This window comes from Chiloscyllium punctatum, chromosome 6 (genome assembly GCF_047496795.1).
Source record: "Chiloscyllium punctatum isolate Juve2018m chromosome 6, sChiPun1.3, whole genome shotgun sequence".
Classification (NCBI taxonomy): domain Eukaryota; kingdom Metazoa; phylum Chordata; class Chondrichthyes; order Orectolobiformes; family Hemiscylliidae; genus Chiloscyllium; species Chiloscyllium punctatum.
This window is the reverse complement of record NC_092744.1, coordinates 35,793,875-35,804,176: the sequence shown is the minus strand read 5'-3', so window position 1 is coordinate 35,804,176 and position 10,302 is coordinate 35,793,875. Positions and strand designations below refer to the sequence as shown.

Here is a 10,302-nt window from a genome sequence, read left to right as displayed (position 1 = left end):
TAAATTAATCTACACAAGTGCATACTTGGCTTTACAAAACCTACTTAAACTGACTCTCCCCAAAATATACATGAATGTTAAGTTACTAATTATATGATTTCACATATGCCTTTAATGTGGTGGACTGCATTTGGCCAGGTGTACAGTGGGTATATTTCATTACAAATTTCCCTGATTACACTACATCATGATCTCTACTATAGGTCTGAGCATCACCTAATAATATACTGTCTACAGTATTTTCTTCAATAACCCTGATCTATAATGGATCTTTGAACAAAAATCCTGGTGCAAAATGTAGTAGTAAATACCACTGGTATTAATTACTCTAACATATTCATTAAATATTTAGTTAAAATTATTTCAATACAGAAAATTTAACAAATTTTTAATCTGAAATGATTGCCTGTAGTTTAGCACAATACTACTCTGCATGTCTTCCTAGAGGTATGGAAAATTAAGTTGAAACTTACTTTAATACAGCCTATTAAACAGATATGATCACAATTAAAATAACTCATTTCAAAAGAAACCCCACTACGTCCTGTAATACAAATGAAGTGACATTTACACTGGCTAGACTGAGGTAGGAAGTAAATAATGAGATGTTAATGACCGATTTGCATTTGCAAAGGTGAGAATGGAAGCAATGAATCTACTTTTTAAGTACAGATTGTGTACACAGCTCGCAAAACCAGAACACTTAAATAAAAATTGCACTATTATTATTACACCTAAACAGACTTCCATATAAATGAAATAGAAAGATTTGGGTTTTTTTTAAACCTCAGGAGTTAAAATGGGCATAGTTTTTCAATTTGAATGATCAGGTATATCGATTCTCAATGCACCAGATGCATATTACATTAGTTTCACAACGTCTTAGCATGTGGAATCCCTACTGAATGATCAGTAAAAGATGTGATAGCATCTCACATACCAATTCTGGAAAAAAAAATTATAAAACTAAATTTGCCTTATCTAAAATTTACTTAAATATAATGCAATTGAAAAGCATTGTCCAAATCAAGCCAGTTTTGTGTTATGACTTTACTCTCACTGTGAGTCTCTGTCTAAAGCATTCAATCCGAATCAGTGTATGTGCCCCCCTCAAATTTATGAAGGAAATGCTCACAAAAATTGGCTTACCCAAACTGTGAATGCAACTATGAACATGAATTTATTTGCTCCAGGATTCCTCCAGGCCAGACTAGGAGACATCTCTCACATGTCCTCCCACTTCACAAGCCACTGAGACATTTGGGACCAAAGCTCTTAATGCCAAGACAGTGATGTATATTATATGCTCTCGCTGACCAGAGAGAACAAAGAGGGACATGTACATGCCTATGCTTGGATAATTGGCTGCCCCATGATGCAGGGTGACATTAACTGCACACATGTGGCTTTTTGAACCTTCATCTAAATGCATGGTTACTTTAACCATGCCTGGAACGCTGCAATTTTGGTTTTGTGACCAGGTCAACAATTCACATTCTTGTAATTTCTGCAGGTTGGTTCATCCACTTCATTTAGGGATGTGGTAGTTTTCTGCATATATAAAGGCATTGTGGTTTTGCAGCTTGCTTCAGGGTAACACTGTGGCGAAAGTGGGTACTGCAGATACTGCAGATTTCCTGATTAAGGGTTTTTGCCTGAAACGTCGATTTTCCTGCTCCTTGGATGTTGCCTGACCTGCTATCCTTTTCCAGCACTATTCTAATCTCAGGGTAACACTGTGTTCGGTTTTTAATCTTCCTAATTGAACAGCTGGAAATTTGTTTTTCAAAGGAACTCTTTAGCTTGTACTTCTTCCATTTTTTGGAATGAGTTTGAGATCAATACATTACTTCCTACTCAAGTGTGAGAATTCCTGATTATGAAGTACATATAGCTTTTATCAACATTTCTGTCTTGCGTCTGCTGCAGTGATGCAGGAAGGCTCAGTGCAAGCTGGAAGAACAGCATTTCATTTTCCACTTAGGGACCCTGCAGCCTTCAGGACTCAATGTCGAGTTCAACAATTTTAGAACCTAAACAGCTTCTTCTATATCCTTTAAGCACCCACCTCAGGTCCTGTCATGACATGGGTTGCTTTCAGCACAGCCAATCCATTTTCATCTACTAATAGTCCTTTTTTTTCTCCTTGGCATACTATCATCCATCCCTTTTTCTGGGCTCTAACTCCACTTATCCACTCAATCCTTTCCCCCTCATGCCCACCTGTTTTCAGGTTATATACCACCTTTTCCTATTTCTATCAGTTCTGAAGAAGTGTCACTGGACTCAAAATGTTAACTCTGTTTTCTGTCCATGTATACTGCCAGACTTGCCTAATTTCTCAATTTCTGTTTTTGTTTCAGATTCCCAGCAGCTGCAGTTGTGTTTTATTATATATATAATTTCTAGTATTTGGTGTTCCCTATGTTGGAGAGCTACTTGTAGCAAACAAAGGCTAATTAGACAGGCTCTCCCAAACCTATAGCCACTACTATCTAGAAGGAGAACAACAGCAGATACTGTACATGGGAATATCATCACCTGCAAGCTCCCCTCCAAGTCAATCACCATTCTGACCTGGTGTTGTATTGTCAGTCTTTCAGTGTCACTAAATGAAAAGTCTGGAACAACCTTCCCAACAATATTGTGGAATATGTACACTAAATGATCTGCAGTGGCTGAAGAAGGCAGCTCACCGGTAACTTTTCAAGTGCAACCAGAGATGGTCAACAAATGTTAGCCCAACCAATAACACCTACATCCCTATATGAATTTTAAAAAGTACTTTTAGCATTAATTGCAATGCCCATTCAACCATATAACTTAACTTTGTTAGTTACAAACAGTTTTGACAAACAAGACTTGCGATCTGTTAACACTTGAGAATTCATGATTGTCAAAATGATGATTTGGTTTGCTTTTTTTCCCCTTTTGATTTGTCTTCTATTAGTGTTCTACCTCATTTACCTCCTGTGTGAATAATTCATTGGTCATTTGCTTTTCTGTGGTTTTGCCCTGCTTCAGTACATTTTCTGAAAGTTTTACAATAAAAGCATTCAGTTTTAATAGCTAGACACAGTTCATGCCAGTGAGAAATTCATTGTTACACAACATCGGCAAAGACTTTTAGTGTGTGTGATGTGTGATAGGACTAAAAGTCCTTGCCGATGCTGTGGAACAATGAATTTGTTCTACCACTGTAATATCCCCTGTGCCTTTGCAGTTCTGTACCTTAAAATTGAATTGATTCAGAAAATCTCCTGTACCAAATTTGATCTTCTCTCCTTGGAATTGAACTGTAGTGAGTCCTGACCTTTGCTTCACTCACTCGCTGGATGAGGTTCTCCAAAGTCAGGTTTATGTACTGCAACGCATCTAACAAAGATCAGACCAATAATCATTAATAATACCTTCAACAATTTGGTTTCATATGAATTCTGACTTTAAATCACCATACTCGCATCTCTCCATAGATACTTGTATTTTTCTGCTAGAACTTGCTCTTTCAAGAGTATCATTAGCTCTGTAGTAGGTGTAATTATAAAAGGCTTTTAGCAATTCTCTGAATGCTTCTCTTCCTTCTTTTACCTCTCAGCAAACAATAACATTAACTACTATACTTCCAGTTATACATAAAAATATATCTACTTGTTCAGCTTCTGACTTAGTATCCAGTTAATAAGTAGTCCATATCTCAAGGATTCTTCACAATGTCCATCTCTGAAACTGAAGCTGGCAAACTATTTCTGATGCTATGACTTCCTAACATGATTAATTATGATTTCTTTCAAAGTTCCCATTCTGCAGTAATGGCCAATCTTGCATACTTTTTACTGCCCTGGCTAGCTTTTCCCTCCTTTTGCAACTACAATGGAGGATTTTCCCATTTTTCACGGCTTTAATGGAAGACTTGTTTACTTGCTTAAATTGTCCAATACTTGTCTTAAATGATTGGGTACATGATTTCAGTGGCTCTCCACTCACAAGTTTTGTCTCTTGGTCCTTTTGGTTTCTTTTTTTTCTAGCTGTGCCTTGTGGCATCCATGCACTGTGGCAGTGATGTCAATTACAACTGCAATTTATTTTTCTTAATTATCACCCTTTCAGTGAAACAACTGTGCTGTTTAAAGTTACCCGTCTGTCTCAACAAAATTGTGAACAGACTCAATACAATTCTGCAAAAGATTTTAATCACTTAGGGGTGAGTTGTGGCCCATCCTCAGTGATGACAATGTCGGGAATGCCATGTGTCAAGAATGCCTTCTTTAGGGAAGTTATGACAGCATCAGAGTTGAACCAATTTGTAGCTTGGCATCTCAATGCAGATAGTAGTAATTCATAATAATGAGGGAGAATTTCCCTTTGAATTTGTATAGGTCCTTGCCGAAGCATTCCATGGTCTTGACAGAAAAGAGCTTAAAGTGGTTTTGTACAAGGAAAGTAGCTTTTTAAAAATTCATTCGTGGAATCGCTGGCTGGCCAGCATTTATTGCCCATTTGTAGTTGCTTTTGAGAAGGTGATGGTAAGCTGCTTTCTTGAACTGCTGCAGTCCACCTGCAGTGGGGTGACCCACAATGGAAATAATTCCTGTATTTGGACACAGAAACAATGAAGGAATGGCAATACATTTCCAAGTTAGGAAGGTGAATGGCTTGGAGGGGAACTTGCAGATGGTGGTACTTTTGCATCTTCTGTCCTTGTCCTCCTAGATGGAAGTGGTTGTGGGTTTGGAATGTGCTTTTTGAGGACCTTTGATGAATTTCTGTAGTGCATCTTGCAAATAGTACACACTGAGCATTGGTAGTGAAGGAGTGCATAGTTGTGGATATGGGCCAATCAAGTGGGCTGCTTTGTCCTGGATAGTGTCAAGATTCTTGAGTGTTGTTGGAGCTGCACTTCCCAGGCAAGTGGGGAGTATTTCATCACACACCTGACTTGGACAGGCTTTGGGGAGATGGAACATGAGTTATTCGCCATAGTATTTCTAGTAGAAACTATGTTTGTATGGTGAGTCCAATTGAAATTCTGGTCAATGGTAACTCCCAGGATGTTGATAGTAGAGGATTCGGTGATGGCAACACCTTTGAATATCAAGGAGCGGTGGTTAGATTGTCTCTTACTGGTGATGTCATATTGTCAAGATCTTGTTGCATTTGAACATGAACTGCTTCAGCATCTGAGGAGTCACGAATGTGCAATCCATCAGTGAACATTCCCACTTCTGACCTTATGATGGAGGGAAGGTTATTGATGAAGCAGCTGAAGATGGTTGGGCCAAGACACTATCCTGAGGAACTCCTGCAAAGATGTCCTGGAAGTGAATGACTGACCACCAAAATCCATGACCATCTTCCAATGTGTTAGGTATGACGCCAACCAGATCCGATACCCATTGATTCCAGTTTTGCTGGGGCTCTTTCACACCACATTCAGTCGAATGCAGCCTTGATGTCAAGGGCTGTCACTCTCACCTCACTTTGGAATTCGGTTCTTTTGTCCATGTTTAAACCAAGACTGTAATGAGGTCAGGAGTGGCTGTGGTAGAACCCAAACTGGATGTCACAGCAGATTATTGCAGAGCAGGTGCTGCATGATAATACTATTGATGACACCTTCCATCACTTTATAGATCAAGAATAGACTAAGGGGATAGTGATTGGCTGGGTTTGATTTTCCTCCTTTTTTATGTACAGGAGGTACCATTTTCCACATTGTTGGTTAGTTTCCAGTGTTGTAACTTTACTGGAAAAGCTTGGTAAGGGGAGTGGCATATTCTGGAGTACAAAGCTTCAGTACCATTATTGCAATGTTGTCAGGGCACGTATCAAGAAATGGCTGGAGACACTGGATACTGGATATCACATGGAATGTATTAAATTGGCTCCAGATTGGTATCTGTAATGCTGGAGGAGGCCAAGATGGGTCATCCACTTTGCATTTCTAGCTGGAGATTGCTGAAAATGCTTCAGCCTTTTGCACTGATATGTTGGGCTTTTCTTTCATTTAAGATGAGGTTATTTGTTGAGCCTCCCCCTGTAGTGAGTTGTATAATTGTCCACCACCATTCGTGACTGCATGTGGCAGGACTGAAGAGCTTAGATCTGATCAGTTGTTTGTGGGCTCACTTAGCTCTGTCTATTAACTGCTGCTTATGTTATTTGGCATGCAAGTAGTCATAGAGTCGTACCTGTTTGATAGCTTCATCAGGGTGACATTTCATTTTTAGATATGCCTGGTGCTGCTCCTGGTATGCCCTCCTGCAATTTCCATTGAAGCAGGGCTGATCCCCTGGCTGGGCGGTAATGGTCGAATGGCAGATATGTTGGTCCATGAGGTTACAGATTGTGCTGGAGTACACTTCTGCTGTTATTGATGGCCCACAGCACCTCATGCATGCCCAGTCTTAAGTTGCTAGATCTGTTTAAAGACTGTCCCATTTAGTACATGATAGTGCCACACAACACAGTGGAGGTTACTCTCAATGTGAAGGTGGGATTTTGTTTCCAGAAGCATTGTGTAGTCATTGAGGAGATAGGCTGACCATCCATCAAGGCAGTATATGCCAGTTCACACATATACGTGTGTTTCAATATTCTTGCAATTTGGATGCTGTTACACGCAAGTACTTAGTGGCTAGGTTTGCAAAGGCTAACATTTATTAATTAAGAATTTATCTTCCTGTTCACCATACTTAGTGGTATACTTCATTGTTATTTGCCCTATACAACATTTGTCATGGAATCACATTGCTTCAGCGTCCATCAAAATCTGTGCATCTTTAATCACATCTCTGTAATTTCTTTCACACTCAGTCAGGTTACCACTGCTCTGCAATTAGCTTTAATCTTAAAACGTAGTCAGAAAACCTCTTGCATGACTATGTAGCTGCAGCACTTCTTTACCTTTGACAGGTTTCATTAAAGGATCTCAACTGCAAGTAAACTGGTCTTCCGTCACTCTGAATCTGGAACAAGATAGTTCCTAATTCTCTTGATGACAAATCAGCCACAACAATAGTTGAAACACTTGGATTGTAGTAGGATGGACCTCAGAAGATTTTGCACCTCTTATTTTCTTAAAGGATTATTGCCAATGCTCAATCCAAAACTACACTTTGCTTGTCTAAGAAATTGTCTCAAAAGGTCCGTTCATAGAGCTAAGTGGGGTAACTTATAAATTTACCTATTTCTTTGTTGATCATTCTCATAAATCTTTGGAATTCTGTGATATTCCTGAGTTACAAAAATCAGTTCATTATTTTTCTTTCCGTGAGTCATCAATGATTCCTGATTCATTGGCTTTAAGAATTTCATTGTATATTTTGAGGCCTCACACCTCTCAGTAAGTGTTAATCCAGAACCTTGCAGTGTATTTACTCTCTTGTTATATCCTCCCTCTGTTGAATCATAGATCAAAAGTTACTCCATACAACAAATGACACTTTTTACACCTCTTAAAATGTTAGACATTGCCCTTTAGAGTATCTTCAATGTGGAGGTGCATCCAAAAAGTGACAACTAAAACAGTAATGAAGGTTATTAGAATTTTTGACTCCTTATCCAGCGGTGACTTTTTGCCTCAAACGTTGTGATGATGGTACTTGTTGTGAGCTTGCTTTAACTCTGTGACAGATAAATACCATGGGTGTACTTGTGTTCTATAACCTTATTCAATTGTGTTATGGCAAATTCTGATAAGATCCATTTTGGAACTGGTACTTATTAGTGGGACCTACCTGGTATAAACAGACAAATGGGTTTAGAATCCATTCTTAGCATGATGTGATACACCCTTTTCAGTTTGCTAAGCCTCTGACCATTTGTGGAAATTCACTTTTGAATTTGTTCCTCTTCTTAATCATTAACTTTTCCAAATTTAACAATTAACTTGAGACTCAAGTGTCATCCTACTCAATAATGTACATTCTTGGATCTGAGTGATATAGGACCTTAAGACCATAAGAAATAGGAACAGGAGTAGGCCATTCAATCCCTTGAGCCTGATCCACCATTAAATAAGATCAACACAAACCCAACAACATTCCTTACATTCACTTTCCTGCATTTTCCCCGTAACCTTTAAAGTTCCTTAAAACTCCTATATGTTTCAATGAGATTACCTTGAGCTTTTCTGAACTCCAGCATCTAACTTCTACTCATAAGAAAATCCCTCAATGCCAGAGGTTATCCCTGTGAATGTTGTAATAACATAATTTTTCAGAGATTTCTCTATTTTTATAATTTGAATGCTGCATTCAGCTGACTTAAACTTTGATGTGCAGGGATGTTTACTCTTGTCAAAAATCTAAAAATCACATTTTAAAAGTTAGGATTGCCCATTTAAGATAAACACAATGTGAACCTTTTCTTTTTAAAGTGGATCATGAGTCTTCGGTGATCTCTTCCTCACTACATAGTCAATGCTAGAGTGATTAAATATTTTTAAGGCAGATGCCGCAAGGATCAGTGCTGGACACTCTACTTTTTGTCATTTACATAAATGATTTGGATGCGAGCATAAGAGGTACAGTTAGTAAGCTTGCAGATGACACGAAAATTGGAGATGTAGTGGACAGCGAAGAGGGTTACTTCAGATTACAACAGGATCTGGACCAGATGGGCCAATGGGCTGAGAAGTGGCAGATGGAGTTTAATTCAGATAAATGCGAGGTGCTGCATTTTGGGAAAGCAAATCTTGGCAGGACCTGTACACTTAATGCTATGGTCCTAGGGAGTGTTGCTGAACAAAGAAACCTTGGAGTGCAGGTTCATAGCTCCTTGAAAGTGGAGTCGCAGGTAGGTAGGATAGTGAAGAAGGTGTTTGGTATGCTTTCCTTTATTGGTCAGAGTATTGAGTACAGGAGTTAGGAGGTCATGTTGCGGCTGTACAGGACATTGGTTAGGCAACTGTTGGAATATTGCGTGCAATTCTGGTCTCCTTCCTATCGGAAAGATGTTGTGAAACTTGAAAGGGTTCAGAAAAAGATTTACAAGGATGTTGCCAGGGTTGGAGGATCTGAGCTACAGGGAGAGACTGAACAGGCTGGGGCTGTTTTCCCTGGAGCGTCGGACGCTGAGGGGTGACCTTATAGAGGTTTATAAAATTATGAGGGGCATGGATAGGATAAATAGACAAAGTCTTTTCCCTGTGGTCAGGGAGTCCAGAACTAGAGGGCATAGGTTTAGGGTGAGATGGGAAAGATATAAAAGAGACCTAAGGGGCTACTTTTTCACACAGAGGGTGGTACGTGTATGGAATGAGCTGCCAGAGGATGTGGTGGAGGCTGGTACAATTGCAACATTTAAGATGCATTTGGATGGGTATATGAATAAGAAGGGTTTGGAGGGATATGGGCTGGGTGCTGGCAGGTGGGACTAGATTGGGTTGGGATATCTGGTCGGCATGGATGGGTTGGACTGAAGGGTCTGTTTCCATGCTGTACATCTCTATGACTCTATCACTAAGTACATAGATGCTTGATTGGCAAGGAGTGAAATGTTCCCAGAGAAGACAGAAATTTGGAATAATCAGATCAGGTCTCAAAGGGCCAACTCCTATTCCTGCTTTGAATTCCTATGTTTGTAACTGATTCTCTCTGGACCCTGAATTCAGATCGATAATGGTTGCAGAATTATTTTGTTCACCCTTTTTCGCTTCATTACAAAATACTGAGACTCCCATTCCTGTGTATAATTTAAAACTATAAAAATATACAAGAACTCTGATGTAAGTGCTCTGGTTTCGGCATTTTTATTCTTTGATTTCACCAAGAAATTTTTTTTTAAGCTGTCTCGTTCTTTTCTTCCTTACACCTCTTGTCAAAAGTTTTTTTTTAAATCTTTGCTCTGTGGATGCAGGCTTTTTGGAATAACATGCTGGATGAAATTGACTGACTTTGTCGCATGCATGATGTTTGCAGTTCAGATAGGATAGTTTCCCTACTGAAGTGGGGGCATTGTAAAATGGCATATGGGGCCTGTTCAGAATGTTATTTTGGCTGTTGCCATGATGTACGTTCAATTTAGCACAAAATACACTGAATGGCTTTTTTTCAAAGTATTTCTCTCTCCCCAAACAAATACTCAATTTTGTTTTGGCACTTTCCATACTTAATTGGTAGCATGCCTTGGTCAAAAACAGATTTCTACAAATGAAGGAAGACTGGCAATTTCTTCCAGAACAAACTGACAATTATGCTGCCACTTCTTACCTTTAACATTGCAAACTCAATTGTCAGCTAAGTAGTAAAATTTGTGAATGAACAAATCGTCCACACCAGGTCTCTGCATTTGCTGATTAAA

The 10,302-nt window shown here is 39.1% G+C and overlaps 1 protein-coding gene across 1 annotated transcript in view; it reads right to left on the bottom strand.

Moving 5' to 3' along the window:
* The window catches only part of LOC140478876 (uncharacterized), an 859,005-nt gene extending 855,720 nt beyond the window's left edge, over window positions 1-3,285 (bottom strand). Inside the window, exon 1 of the mRNA XM_072572442.1 lies at window positions 3,232-3,285. The gene's annotated coding sequence lies outside the window, so the exon portion shown is untranslated. The remainder of the gene's footprint in view (window positions 1-3,231) is intronic.
* Between the last annotated feature and the right edge of the window lie 7,017 nt (window positions 3,286-10,302).